Here is a 14,607-nt window from a genome sequence, read left to right as displayed (position 1 = left end):
TCGGCCTGTTACGTCATCACCAACCAATCAGACAACTGTGCAGAGCTGACCACGCCCCCTGTGACCCCCTCCCTCACCTGCATTTAATTAGGCTTTGCTGATACCCTTCAGGGAACTCGAGTTTTTTTTTGGCGGGAGCTCCACCCACCCCCCGCCCCCAACCCTCCCCCAACCCCCCTACCCCAGCTCTTCGCTCCACCCTGTGGTAAACCTCACTCTGCCCCAAACTTCGAGGTTTCGGTGTGTTTGGCCTCACAGTGCGTCGGGCACGGACTTGCCTCCGCTAACAGTTTTGGTCAAGCGGGTCCCAGAGTCTGTGCCCGGGGCGGGTCGACCTCGGCCCGGGCCCCTCCCCCGGGTGGCAGCAGCGGCCGGGGCTCACTTCGCTCAGGGCGTCTCGGAGGGCCCTCCCCGAAAGGCGCAGGCCGTCCCGGCGCGAGGCTGTTTGGAGCCAGAACCTTCCAGAGCTGCGTCCACACGCCAGGTCGCCTGAGGGTGAGTGACCCCAGCCCCCGCGGGCTGGGAATTCTCTCCGCTGTCGGGGCCTGCCCGCACGGGGAGGGGGCCGCTCTGGGCTCAGGGCCGGCCGCTCCGCGTCCTGTTTGGAGCTCTCCAGGCCCAGCTGTTTGGGGGCCCCGGTCTAGGAGTACCGGCGGAATTTTTAGACGACGTCTCTTCAGGTTTGCCGTCTGTGCGACCGGAGCTGCTTTGCGGCTTGTGCTTCTGTGGGCCTGGTTTTGGGGTGAGCCACGCGGCTTGCGCAGGAGGGAAAATCCCGCCCGCTCCTTCCCGGCGGCTTCCCCGGCGGGGCCGGCGCCACGCTGGGTCCGGCCTCCTTCCGGAGCTGGGCTCTGCGTTTGGAGGCCTCCGTCTGGGCGTGGGAGTGGAATTTGGGGGCTACACCTAGTTAAAGCTTTGTTTGTGGGACCGTGTTTGTTGTTTGTACGTGTGTCAGAACTGGCACTGACCGGTTGAGATGTCTCTGAGTAACAGGGTCACGTGTGAGGACACCAGGGTGTCCTTCCTTGTTGGTTGGCCTCGCCCGGGGCAGAGCCTTGGTCGGGACTTTCCCTCGTCCAGCCTCCTCTCTGATGGGCGCTGGTTGGGGTTCTCCCCTTTTGGGCTGGCGGGGCTTTGGTTGGGAATCTCGCTGTGGGGGCTAGGGAACTGTGACCCTGAGAGACGGCTTTCAGTTGTTTGCTTGGTATTTGGTAACATCAGCTGTGAATAATTGTGTGGATGATCAGAGCTCTGTTCCATCTTATATACAGTCCTCCCAGAGTGTATTTTGCAAAACCGGGAGATCTTCAGCTATGCTGCCTTAAATGAAAGAAAATGGTATTTTTTACTGTAACAAGATGTGAGCTCAGGGCTCCCTGAAATCTGGAGAACAGTGGCCCTAATGGCTCTGCTATTGTATCAAAGTGGGCCTTTTGCAATTTGGCTTTTATCTTAGGGGGGTGTGTGTGTGTGTGTGTCTTGGTACCTGAGTCCAAATCCTGTTCTCTCTTCCTACTTTTGCTGAAAGTGAGGCATGTGAATGTGAGCAAATTATATATATATATAATTGTCTGTTACTGTTATTTCTTTAAACTGAAGTGCACATTTAGGAACTGGGGGAAAAAATCCCTGAAAATAGCCAAGATGCTTGGGTTTTGTATAAACCCTTAAAGGAGGGATTTACACTTCTCTCCCTGAGTCTTTGGGATGTAAGTGACCTGCCTGGGCTCTCGAGGAAAAAGTTTTTTGTTTTTTAAACTCAGGCAGAAAAACTGTGAGATCTCTGGTTCAGTCTTTCTTTATGTAAAAACAAAATGTAAAAGAGCTCTATTTAATTGACTCTAAAAGTAAGCACTTTACAAATTACATACTTCTAAGTATAAAAGAAGCTAGACTACACATTTCAGGCTGATGTGCGCTAGGAAATATTCAACATTAAATTAGTATCTGATATGAAAGGTAGTTTAAGTTTGTTGGCATAATCAACCCAGACATATCTTTTACTGTGCTTAGGTTTACTGAAGGTCAATAGGTTCTTGTTGTTTCTGTTGTAGAGTTTGTTAGAAAGAAAAAAAATTCAGTGAGTTTGGTATGATAAAATTCTTATAAGTAAATTAAATGCAAATAACATAAGAGCTTTTGATTGAATGCTTTGAAAATACTTGTTTCAGGAATGTCTGCTTAAAATTGATCTCTCCATACTTAGTAACCTGAAATTTTAGAGTTGTGTTAGCTTAAATTAAATGATGGAAGTTTGTTGACTAGCTAGGTCATTTCTGAACAAAATGAGATATTGGAACATTATTTACTGAACATTGGCTTCCCTTTACAGAGCAACTAAAGGTGTTTAGGACTATTATTAAGTATGTTTGGTATCACACTGAGATATTTTCTACAAAAAGCACATTTTTAGAAATTATTGGTATTTATGTTTACCAGTCTGCAGAATGCTAATGTAAAAGACAGTTCATCATTGCTTACTTCTTGGTTTTCACTAGAAATTAAAGTCTTTAAGAACTGAGGATTCTAATTTAAGTATGTCATTAAAGCTACTAAAAATAATAAAGGAAACCTTTAAGTATACAGTAAGAAAGAAGGTTATACGTTTTGAGTTTAAAAATATATGTATTTTTGTCCTAAAGCTGGTTATTTCTAAATGAAAAAAATGAGGGACAAACGAATACGAATACAGAAAATTGCGGAAAGATTGTAGAAGGGCAGCCCTGAGAAAAGGGGCTTTGTGCGTAGTGGGGCTGGGATCAGATGACACTTAAGTAGGTAGGTGGATTTTGTTATTGTAAGTAGGCTGGTGCAGGACTAGACTTGGTTCCGCTCTGTTATGAGAACAAGTTCACTTCCTTGTGATAACAGATGCTTCTGATAACAGACTGTGTGAAACTTTCTGATGTTGTTCACAAACTTCCTATAAAATTCTAAAGTTCTTTTGGCTTCAGCTAACTTTGGGGTGCTTCCGAGGACCCCTGAGACATCTCAGAGAAAAATATTAAACTCCGATTGGTTGGCATGTTAAATTACACAGCATTGTCAAAAGAGTGATATGCTTCCTCAGATTATTTGTTACAGATAAATGTTATTAGTAGAGATATTCTGGAAACTATAAGGTTTCTGAAATTTAGATCCGTCCTGGTATACTGCTGTCAGTCATAATTCTAGTTGTTCTGGTCATAATTCTAGTTCCAGTCTAGTTAGCTTACATGTTGTATGCCACAGCGACTTGATTAAGCTTCTTTGTCAAAAATATTGTAACCAGATCTTTAATCTTGCATTTTTAAGTCTTCTGTTATTTATGGATAGTTAAACTGATGCTTTGCAAAACTGCTCCATCTTCAATAAGATTTATGAAAAGACTTTTTGAGAAGTACAGATTTCTTGTAAGTCATACTGCTGACCTGGGTAAGATATTTAAAAAGTGTAATGAAAAGCCTGATTTTGTAAAACTATTAGTAAAAAGGATTAATTACATAGAATTGAGTAAACTGGTGAATATGGTTGTAATTTTTTGGTTTTGTCTGAAATATTACTGAGCCTTAATCTGTGTTTTTTAAATTGAACTGTTTACCAGATGTCTCCCTATCAATATTGAAAGTTATTCTTTCGCTTCAAACGACACTGTTGCCCACACCGTTTGGGATATAAAGAGAATTCTCTAATGAAGTTGTCACAGAGTAAAACCATCATGACGGATAACAGTGCTGGCTCTATAACAAGTCTGTTGCTAAAAACACTTGTACAGTGCTTGTGTCACAATTGGGTATAAGTGATAAGATGTATGGCTTATGAATTGTTTCCCCATTGACATACCTCTGAGCCTGTTCACGATATCTGGTTAGTTTTTCCCCCACCCGGATAACTAGGCAAATATAAAGGAGGCCCAGCACCGAGGGACATGATCTGACCCTGGGGCAGGAGCCATCACCCAGCATGGAGGGACGGATATTCTGATCATCAATGCTTTCTACTGAAAGATTTGCAGTGCAGTCAAAAGGGGAAATGATGGAGAAATCTGCACATATTGAGGTAAAGGGAAGTCATTCTGGCTTATACATAACTTTATGACCAAAGTAACCTATTTTATGTTCCTTTGGACATGCATCTGCTTTGGTCTTGAGGAAGGGAAGGCATATGAAAGTCAAAATGGAGTAGCTGTGGTTCAGACATTCAAGGTAAAACTAGGTGGCCCAGCAGGGCGGGGCATGATTTCAGACACGTTTCTGTATTGTTGGGAACTCAGATTTTCTGAGCTGTGTCCTACTCAGGAGACCACCAACCATTCTCAAAGCAGTGTCTGCTGGCAGCTGCAACCTTATGACTTCAAGGTCCCTCTTGTAAATACTAAATTTTTAGACAATAAAATTGCTTTAGATTGGATGTTAGCGGGGAAAAAAGGAGATGTGAAATAGCCAATAGCTCCTATTATATTTATTTATATGTTTGTTTGTTTGTTTGTTTATGTAAATACCACATCAGAAGTTCAGACCTACTTAAATAAAGGTAGACAACTGGCTACCTGGCTATAATACTCCCCCGAAGTGCCAGGTCCAGGCTGGTGTTTAGGCTTATTCTCCTGAATTCCTCAGGGAATGAGAATGAGGTCTATTTTGCCTAAGATGTTCTGGTTGTCACTCCTCCAACTACTTCTGCTTGGGTCTGTTGGCACCAAAAGGGTGGACTAGAGGACTGGGATCTTGATCATACAAGACTCAGATCTAGGAGTTGAAACTCAGGAATATTTTCAATTTGGTGTCCATCCCCTGAACTGAAGTAGAACTAAAGTATACCCCATTTCAGCAGGAAGTAGCCAGAGCGGCCATTGCCCCATTCCCTGAAAGATTTGGGGAAAGATGAAACAGGATTGGAGGTTGAAACCAAGTGTCTCTAAAACCAGGTTCCTCTGCCAAGTTTGTGATTAATCTCTTTGTCCAAAACATTATTCCCTTTCTTGTTCGACACCTGTTCTTAAGATTGAGGACAATCAAAGAAAAGGCGGGGGGATTGTAACTGAGCAGGACCCTCTGAGGCCTTCCCGGGACAAACCCTCCCCCCATACCCTCTGTTATAGCTTAAGCCAAATTATTAATTCTCGTGCTGTTGTCCTGCTTGAGATCAGTTTGCTGAGTTTTCCACACCCAGCCATGTCAGTTGGATTAAACTGCATGCATCTGTTTGCCAACTGGATTATTGCTGGTGAAACTGGGTAGTTGCTCATTTATGAGAAATACAGGATCCAATACTCTGGTTCTGACTACAGCATGACATTTTAGAAAAGTGATATTGTCTAAGAGTGATATTGACCATTGACGACACCCAGTGTGACTTTTCTTTCTGCACTAATCTTGAAGGAAAGTTTTCAAATGCATTTATCAAACAATTGACAAGAAGTTCCTTCTTGTTCCATTTGTAAAGCTTCAGTTTTGTACTTCATTGTATATATTTTTTTGTTGTTAACTTTTAGAGGGAAATGTCTCACCTCCTCCCCCCTTTTTAAAAATTGAAGTATTGTTGGTTTATAATATTGTGTTAGTTTCAGGTGTACAGCAAAGTGATTCATAAAAATACACACATACCCCACACACATATATATTCTTTTTTAGATTCTTTTCCATTACGGTTTCCTACAAGATATTGAATATAGTTCCCTGTGCTATACAGTAGGACCTTGTTGTTTATCTATTTTATATATAGTGGTTTGTGTCTGCTAATCGCAAACTCCCAGTTTATCCCTCCTTCCCTGCCCCTTTCAAACCCTTTGGTAGCCATAAAGTTTATTTTCTATGTCTGAGTCTGTTTCTATTTTGTAAATAAGTTAATTTGTATCATTTTTTAGATTCCACATATAAATGGTATTATATTATATTTGTCTTTCTCTGTCTGATTAGTTCACTTAGTATGATCATCCCTAGGTCCATCTGTGTTGCTGCAAGTGGTCATTTTATTCTTTTTTATGGCTGAGTAGTATTCCATGGTATAAATATACCACAACTTCTTTATCCAGTCATCTGCTGATGGACGTTTAGGATGTTTCCATGTCTTGGCTACTGTATATAGTGCTGCTGTGAACTTTGGGGTGCGTGTATCTTTTTGACTTAGGGTTTTCATCTTTTCCAAGCATATGCCCAGGAGTGTGATTGCTGGTTCATACCGTAGCTCCGTTTTCAGTTTTTTAAGGAACCTCCATTCTGCTCTCGTACCTCATTATCTTTTAAAGTCTGTATTGGAGGGGGCAGGGTAGAGTGGGTACTTAGCATGCAGGAGGTCCTGGGCTCATTCCCTAGTGCCCCCACTAAGAAAGAAAGAAGGAAAGAAGGGAAGAAAAGTCTGTATCAAAGAAAGTGGGGCACTATTCTTGCCTGAGGGAAGGTGTAGTTTCCATGATTTGGGCAGGTGTTTATGACTATATATTTTACAGAATCCAAATTAACTCACTTCTATGACGACTCACCCAGTAAACTGGATTTTTCTATTTAAAGTTTTTTGGGCTGAAAACAGCACTCGACTTATTTCTCCATTGATTTGGCTTACTCTCTGCCTGGTGGGACAAGGTGGATGGTTGCTGCTGGGGGGCCCAGTGCGACGTGTCGGGCCTGGAGGGAGCTTCTTGGATGGGGAGGCAGGGAGCTGACAGCAGTGAGAGTCTCCCTGGGCAGCAGTTGGAGCTGCGGTGTGTTCTAATGAATAGTCTCCACGTCTCTGAGGTCTCAGCTTCCAAGCCACTTCCTCAAAGAAGCCTTTTCTGACGCCCCCAGACTGCGTGTCTCTGTTCTGTGTTTCACAGTTCCCTGTACCCCTCCTTAGACAGTTCTGATCACATTTCCAGGTGTTCATCCCCTTGCTCCGTAGACTGGGAGCTCTGCGTCGAGTGGGACTGGCGTCTGACGAATTCACGTCTAGTTCACAGCACTCACCTCTCAGTGGTGTGTGGGCTGGAGGGGGAGCCCACCACTCAGCCCTCGCATCCTCCAAGGTGTTCATTTTTGCATTGCACGAGGCCGCCTGTGTGGCGTGGCTTTAAGGAAATGCTACACGTTACCCATAGGCTTTTCTCTCAGGGCTCTTCCAGGTTTCCTTGTAAACACGCTTAAGCTGATAAAACTGCAAGTCTTCTCCTGTCTCATGGGAGGGATTTACTGAAGATTCCATGGGAGCTCGTTTGTTTGAGCAGGTTATCCTCTGTGTACACCTGCTCAGGCCTGGGTGGGAGGCACTTCATTGCCTGGCAGGTAAGTACATTCCACCTTTAGTCAGTCTACAGCCCAGGAGGGTTGGTAAATTCTGGCTGAGTTTAGAAATCAGTGGTAAAGGAAGTGGTAATGTAGGGCAAGCAGCTCAAATCTGGGAAATCACATTTTCCCTCCCACATTCAACTCTTGACAAAAGGGGCTCAGATCTGGAATAACAGGATTTCTGTTTTTAATCGTGTTTTCCCGTGGAATTAGCATGGTCTGCAGCAGAATAATTTGGGGAACTTCCATTTCTGTCTCTTTGGGGCTGAAATGAGACTAATGAAAATAAATTGTGACTCACAGAAAGTCTGTAGATACAGATAATTGCTTTAAAAACCTCAGGATTCCTTCACCCTCCTCGCCCCTGTTAAGTGCCTTCCTCTCTGGGGACCAGAGGATCCCTTTCGTGCCTGCAAGGGCACTGATGTATTACAGCCACTCTGGTTCCCACCCCCGGTCTTTACACATCACACAGCTGCCTTCTCCCATCTGTATTTTACGATTTCTACTGGTGAATTTTTGGAGAGAAAAGGTCGTAGTATGGTGTGGGGAGTAATTATAGTTTCCAGTTCCCCATCTCCATCTCCTTCTAAGGGGCTGAAGAAAGAGCTAAGAGCTTTCTGATGGCTGAGATGGGGAACTCGTGGGTGCTCTTGGAAGCTGTGGGACAAAGACCAGCTGTGCAAATGGAAATGAGCCCAACCACCACATGGAACCCCTGGAAGACACATGGAGAGGAAGACCATCCCAGGAGCTTAGAGGGTGTCTGCTCGTCATTGGCGTTTCCCAGGATTTCATGTCAGACACTGTGGAATGAAATGCAGAGCTAATTTTAGAAGTTACTATTCTTCAATCAGTTAAGTCAGGAAGTTATTTAATCCCCTACCTAAAACAATTTTCTAGGCTTCCTGTTTCAGTCACTTAGCCGTGATGAGCAGGCAGGGAAACTGCATCCTGGACGCGGGGGGTGATACCTGCTGTGAGCATCCGTCTGCTTCGTGGGGAAATCTGGCCGGGGCTGTGGCTGCGAGGAGCAGGACACACAGCTGCCCTGGCTGTCCGCTTGCTTCTTTGGTGTACTCTTTAATTTCATATTTCATATACTAATTAATTAATAATGAATTAATTGGAGCCTGTTAATTTCTTTCTTTTTATTGAAGCATAGTCAGTTTACAAGGTTGTGTTAATTTCTGGTGCACAGCATAGTGATTCAGTTTTATACACATATATTCCTTTTCATGTTCTATTTCGTTATGGGTTATTACAAGATATTGAATATAGTTCCCTGTGCTACACAGGAGGACTTTGTTGTTTATCTGTTTTATATATAGTAGTGTGTATGTGCAAATTCTGAACTCCTGATTTATCCCTTCTTACCCTCCTTCCTGCCTGTTAACCATACATTTGTTTTCTATGTCAGTGAGTCTGTTCCTGTTTTATAATTAAGTTCATTTGTGTCATTTTTTTTTAGATTCCACCTATAAGTGATATAAGATATTTGTCTTTCTCTGTCTGACTCACTTTGCTTAGTATGATCACCTCTAGGTCCATCCATGTTGCTGCAAATGGCATTATTTTATTCTTATTTTCATGGCTGAGTAGTATTGCATTGTATAAATACACCACAACTTCTTTACTTAGTCATCTTTCGATGGATCTTGGCTACTGTAAATAGTGCTGCTATGAACACTGGGGTGCATGTATCTTTTCAAACTAGAGTTTCCTCCAGATATATGCCCAAGAATGGGACTGCTGCGTCATAGGGTAAATCTATTTTTTGTTTTTAAGGAATCTCCGTACTGTCCTCCACAGTGGCTGCACCAAACTGCATTCCCACCAGCAAGCAGTGCAAGAGGGTTCCCTTTTCAGACTATCAATTTCTTGTGGAGATGATTTTTATGCCAAACTCTTTATTTTGGTCTCTAGAGACCAGATGACTTTGATGGTATTGCTGTTTGTTGTAGATTGTGTTATTGTTGAAAATATCAATTGTCCCTCCCTGTGGTGTCTTTCCTGCCGTACAGAGGATTGCATCTCCCTGCCCTGATGTGCACAAGGGTGGCCGTGAGTCTTGCTTTGTCCCAAGAAACCTGAGTGAGTGTAATGTGAGACTCCAAGCAGAAGATCTCAGGGCTCCCAGGGCACTTCCCTCCAGCCACAAACCAACCGGGTCAAAGCCTGAGTCTCAGGGCGAAGCTGGCTGGGCAGAGCACCGTGGCAGGTCTGAGATAGCCATGCAGCAGGAGCAAGAAAGAGGATGCTGAAACTGGGGGTCACACTGGCACGACAGCCTCTCCTGATTGACACAGCAGTGAAACTATTTGGGGCCTAATCCATGAAAATCATTTTTGCCCACCCTTCCTTCTTTGATTTCTTCTTTTGGAAAGCAAGTCTCATTATCTTGGGAAGGACACTTGCAGCTCAACAGACAGGCTTGGGAGGAAGCCATGACGTTGCTGGCTGAAAATTGAGGCTTCCCGTAGGGATATACTCCAGGTAGTTTCTGGAAGAGCTGGACAGCAGGAGGTTGCTCCATGCGGGCTGAGACCATGCCAGTCTTCCTCATCGCCAGGTCTCTGGTCCTTACCAGTGTGCCTTGCCTGGACTCACGGGCTCAAAGATTGAAAGACTATTTATTGAATGGCTGCTGAGTGATTGAATAAACAGGAAATCAGTCATCTCTATACTAATAGGAGGTGCAGAACAGTTTGGATTTAAAAAATTACAGGCACACCTCGGAAATATTGTGGGCTTGGTTCCAGACATCACAATATCACATAATGTGAGTCACGGGAAGTTTTTGGTTTCCCAGTGTGTATAAAAGTTATGTTTACACAGTACTGTAGTCTGTTAAGTGTGCAACAGCATTATGTCTTTAAAAATAAAGTACATACCTTGATTTAAAAATTCTTTTTGCTAAAAAAAATGCTAACCAAGATTTGAGCCTTCAGTGAGTCGTAATCTTTTTGCAGTAGTAACATCAGAGATCACTAATCACAGATCATCGTAACAAATCCAGTCATAATAATAATGAAAAGTTTGAAATACTGCAAGAATTACCAAATGTGACACAGAGACAGGTGGTGAGCCAAAAAAGCTGTTGGAAAAATAGTGTGATAGACGTTTGGCGCAGGGTGGCCACAAACCTTCAGCTTGTTAAAAAAAAAATGCAATCTCTGGGAAGCATAATAAATCACAGATTGAACCCAAGACCTCATGCATGCTAGGCATACATTCTACCACTGAACTATAACCTCCCCCTTCCCTGCATTTTGATAGAGAAATATTTTTCTCTCTAGCTTGATTATAAGATTATGATGAGTGTCAGTAACTCATGGTCAGCCTCAGTTTCCAGGGGCCAAAAGAAGTGGCCAACACTAGAAGGGTGTTAACCAGGGGGAAGAGTGCACGTCCCAGCAAAGGAGGCAGGTGTCTCCCAACTCCTTCTGAGGGCTGCCATGTTGGAATATGGGCCCACTTTTCCAAGAGCATCCGAAGTTTTAGGAGAAGCTGGCGATCTGGATTTTGACTTTGGATTTCCCACTTTAAAAATGTTGGCACCTAAAAAAACAACACAAAGCTCAGGGCAGGCCCAGCAGTGCAACTTGGCAGGGCAGCCTTGACCCTACACCGCGCCGCAACCTTGAACTTGGTCTGTTTTTACAAGTACGCATCTGGGATGCGAGCTCTGGACATTGAGATTGTATTTGAATAGCTGTGTGTGATTTCTAGAAAACACCTGGAGGAAGGACGGATGACAGTGTCCACTGGCCCTAACCGCAGGTCAGTGGCTCGTCACCCAAGCCTCCTCGAGCGTAGCAGGAGGCTGCTGGACGACCCTTTGGGGTCTCTCCTCCATTCTGGGTGATGTCCTTTAACTCTGAGTATTTCTAGATTAAATTGGAGACTTGGGTACTAAATTACATGTTCAAAGGGTCCTTGCTGAAATGGAAAGTTTTGCTTTTGTGCAAGCAAGTTTGTTTCTTGTTTCTTTCTTTCAATCACGTTAAAAATGTCCGGTCTCCTCCAGGGGAAAAGATGAAGGCCCAGACAAAGACACAGAGGGTTTGGAGTCCTAGGACGAGGAAGTTCTGGAAGAGGAGAGAAAGAAAGTCCTGTGTTCCAGGGTGGCAGAGGTGTGTGTGTGCCACAGCCGTGGCTGCTGCTAGAAGACGTCTCTGATCTTTGAGATGTACCCAAATGATGGAGTTTAAAGAGGAGGACAGTTTACTGGAACAATTTTCTTCTATTTTGGAAATTTCCCTTACTTAAAAATCTACCTCCTGAAGATAGGAGGCAGGCATCACCTTCCTGGTCTTAACAGCTGGTCTCTAGACCAGTGACCTAGGCTCTGGGCGATGGACTTCTTCTGTTTGTCCCCCCAGATCTGCTTTCCACCCCTCCCTATGTGCTCTGTCCGCCAGGAGGCTTATCTGCCTGGATTATATCACCAAGCTTTCCTTGCCTCTGGCTTCCAGTTGGGTTTAGCCTGTGGGAGGAAGGAGCAGGGGATTAGACAGTGGAAGCAGAGAGCAGTGGGACATTGATTCCCCCAGCTCCATCTGTACAGAAACTGTTCTGACTGCTGCTACTGTCCCAGGAAGAGAGAGTAGACATAGCAGAGTGTCATACAGTTAACTAATGACCTCGCCGACCTGGCAGAGAACACACATGAGAAACTGCATGGAAACCAGGTGTGTGGATACAGCGGACAGATAGTCAACATCTTGTGGGATGACTGGTGATTTTTAGGGCTGCTCATAGCTGTTGTGGTCACTGCAGTCTGGCCTTCCAACTAGTGCTACTGAAAGCACCACTAGCTGTGACAACTTCCAGGGATGGAGAAAAGCTTAGCATCCTTTTGGTACATGAAGGCTGCTCTCGGTAAATTCCGCCAAAGCGCTGGGGGGAGAGGGGACAAACAACAACAAAACGAAACAAAAACTATTCACTCTCTCTACTGCCCTCCAGGAAGGGCTCCTTCCCCAGCCTTTCAGTTCTAGACACAGTAATGGTTTCCCATGTTGTTGGCCCTTAGGTGTGTCACCATCCCTTCCCACCTCGTTTGAGCAGTCCTCTTAGTAAACACTCTGCAATATCCTTCTGAATGTGCCATCTCTTTCCTGCCTGGACCCCCATGGATCTAGGGCAGATCAATCAAACGTGTCTTTGCCAAACTTTGATCCAGAAGCTGGTAACAGAAGAAGGCTGGGATGGTGTGATGGTTAATTTTTTGTGTCAGCTTAGCTGGGCCAAGGCACCCAGATATTTCGTCAAAGATCATCTGGGAGTTTCTGTGAGGGTGTTTTTGGATGAGATTAAGACTTAAATCAGTGGACTTTGAATAAAGTAGATTTCCCTCCCCAGTGTGGGTGAGCCTCATCTAATCAGCTGAAGGCTGTTCAAATAAACCTCCCTCAGGCAAGAGGGAATTCTACCAGGAGTCTGACTTGAACTGCAACTCTTCCCTGCCAGCTTATCCAGTCAGATTTTGGCTGCACCAAGCCACCATAACCCCATGAGCCAAGTTCTTAAAATAAATCTCTCTTTCATATATACAGCTGACCCTGAAAAATATGGAGGTTAGGGGCACTGACCCCCACCATGCAGTCAAAAATTCATGTATAACTTTACAATCAGCCCTCCTGTATCTGTGGTTCTGCATCCACAGATTCAACCAACCACGCATCATGTAGTACCATAGTGAGTATTTGCTGGGAGAAAAATCTTCATATAACTGAACCCATGCAGTTCCAACCTGTGGTGTTCAAGGGTCAGCTCTCTCCATCACCTGTGGGTTCTGTTTCTCTGGACACCCCGTGAAATAATGCAGTAGGTGAACTTGCTCTCTTTCTTTGGCAATGAAGGATGTGAAGTTGAATTCCTGGCATGGATGTGGCAATGGTTCAAGCTGCGTAATTACTGCCTGGTGGCAGCGGTAATGGTAACCGTTTTCTAATCAGACTAGTTCTGCAGTGTGGATTTGGGAACTCTTCCCGGGAGCTCATCTTAAGCCTGGGTCTCCAGCTGCTTGTGATCTGTGACATCCTTTGAATATTCTCCTTTTGCTTATTCAATTGGAGTCCAGCTTCTGGTGCTTACAACCATTCACCATGGCAGAAGCAAGGACTAAGTACAGTTGGAGAAAGGTCAGTTCATAAAAAAAGAAAAAGTTTTGTTTTTGTTTGTTGACATAAGGAATACTTATCAAATATAGTTTCATGGTGTTCAAATAATTCATTTTTCTTACAATAAACAATAAACATACTGTCATTCAGTGGTACTGTTATTTCTTCTTTTGGAGCGTGATATGCTTTTCCAAACTGGCACAGATAATAAACCCCTCAAGCATATTGTATCATTCCCTCATTTAATTTCGTGTCTGAATGGCCCTGTGATCTTGATTCAGCATGAAGAAGCAAATTTGACTGTGTTTGCAAGCAAGCATTCTAAGACGCTGTGTGCGTGTTGGTCCGTCTTCCTTTTTCTCCTCTTTATATAAACATGAAGTTGAGCTTACAGTTTCTGTGATATTTGTGGAAGGATTAATTTCTCCAAAACAGAAGATTTAAAAATCTGCCTAAGGAATAGTTCTACTTGCTTTATAATGCAACCAATTTTTTTTCTGATGTAATAACATTTTGACTTTTTGGTTTTCATAGGAATGCAGGGAAGGAGAAAATTTGTGAGAAAACACTGGTTTTCCTTTTGTTATTTGGATTAATAAACCGATGGCTCTATCCCTAAATTGAGTATCTTTTGTACAATATCCATCTAAGTGTAACAATTTTTTGGTATATATATATGTTTTTTTTTCCAAGAGCAGTTTTAGGTTCACAGCAAAATTGAGTGGAAAGCACAGAGTTCCCATACACCCCCTGCCCCCACCAGAGGCACAACCTCCCCCACTGTCAACACCCTCTGCAAGAGCAATACCTCTGTTACAGCTGATGAACCGGCACTGACACACCCTCCTCACCTAGGACTGGAGTCTACTTTAGGGTTTGCTCTTTGTGTTGGAATGTTCTATGGGTTTTGAGAAATGTATAATGGCGTGTGTCCACTATTATAGTATTATACCAAATAGTTTCACTGTCCTAAAAATCCTATATTCTGTGCCTGTTCATCCCCCACCCTTCCAAGCCCCTGGCAACCACTGAGCTATATATACCATCTCCAGGGTTTTGCCTTTTCCAGAATGTCATACAGTTGGAATCATAGAGTATATTGCCTTTTCAGATTGGCTTCTTTCACTTAGTGACATGCCTCTGTGTTTCCTCCTCTTTTCATGGTATGATAGCTCATTTCTTTTTAGTGCTGAATAATATTACACTGTACAGATGTACCCCAGTTTATTCATTCATCT

The 14,607-nt window shown here is 43.7% G+C and overlaps 1 long non-coding RNA gene across 1 annotated transcript in view; it reads left to right on the top strand.

The window, feature by feature from the left end:
* The first annotated feature begins 233 nt into the window (after positions 1-233).
* LOC141573715 (uncharacterized) overlaps positions 234-14,607 on the top strand; it is a 237,956-nt gene continuing 223,582 nt past the window's right edge. Inside the window, exon 1 of the long non-coding RNA XR_012499731.1 lies at positions 234-495. This is a non-coding gene — a long non-coding RNA (uncharacterized LOC141573715). The remainder of the gene's footprint in view (positions 496-14,607) is intronic.

The sequence above is a fragment of the Camelus bactrianus genome, chromosome 17, assembly GCF_048773025.1.
Source record: "Camelus bactrianus isolate YW-2024 breed Bactrian camel chromosome 17, ASM4877302v1, whole genome shotgun sequence".
Classification (NCBI taxonomy): Eukaryota; Metazoa; Chordata; class Mammalia; order Artiodactyla; family Camelidae; genus Camelus; species Camelus bactrianus.
This window is presented reverse-complemented; position numbering and strand designations above follow the sequence as displayed.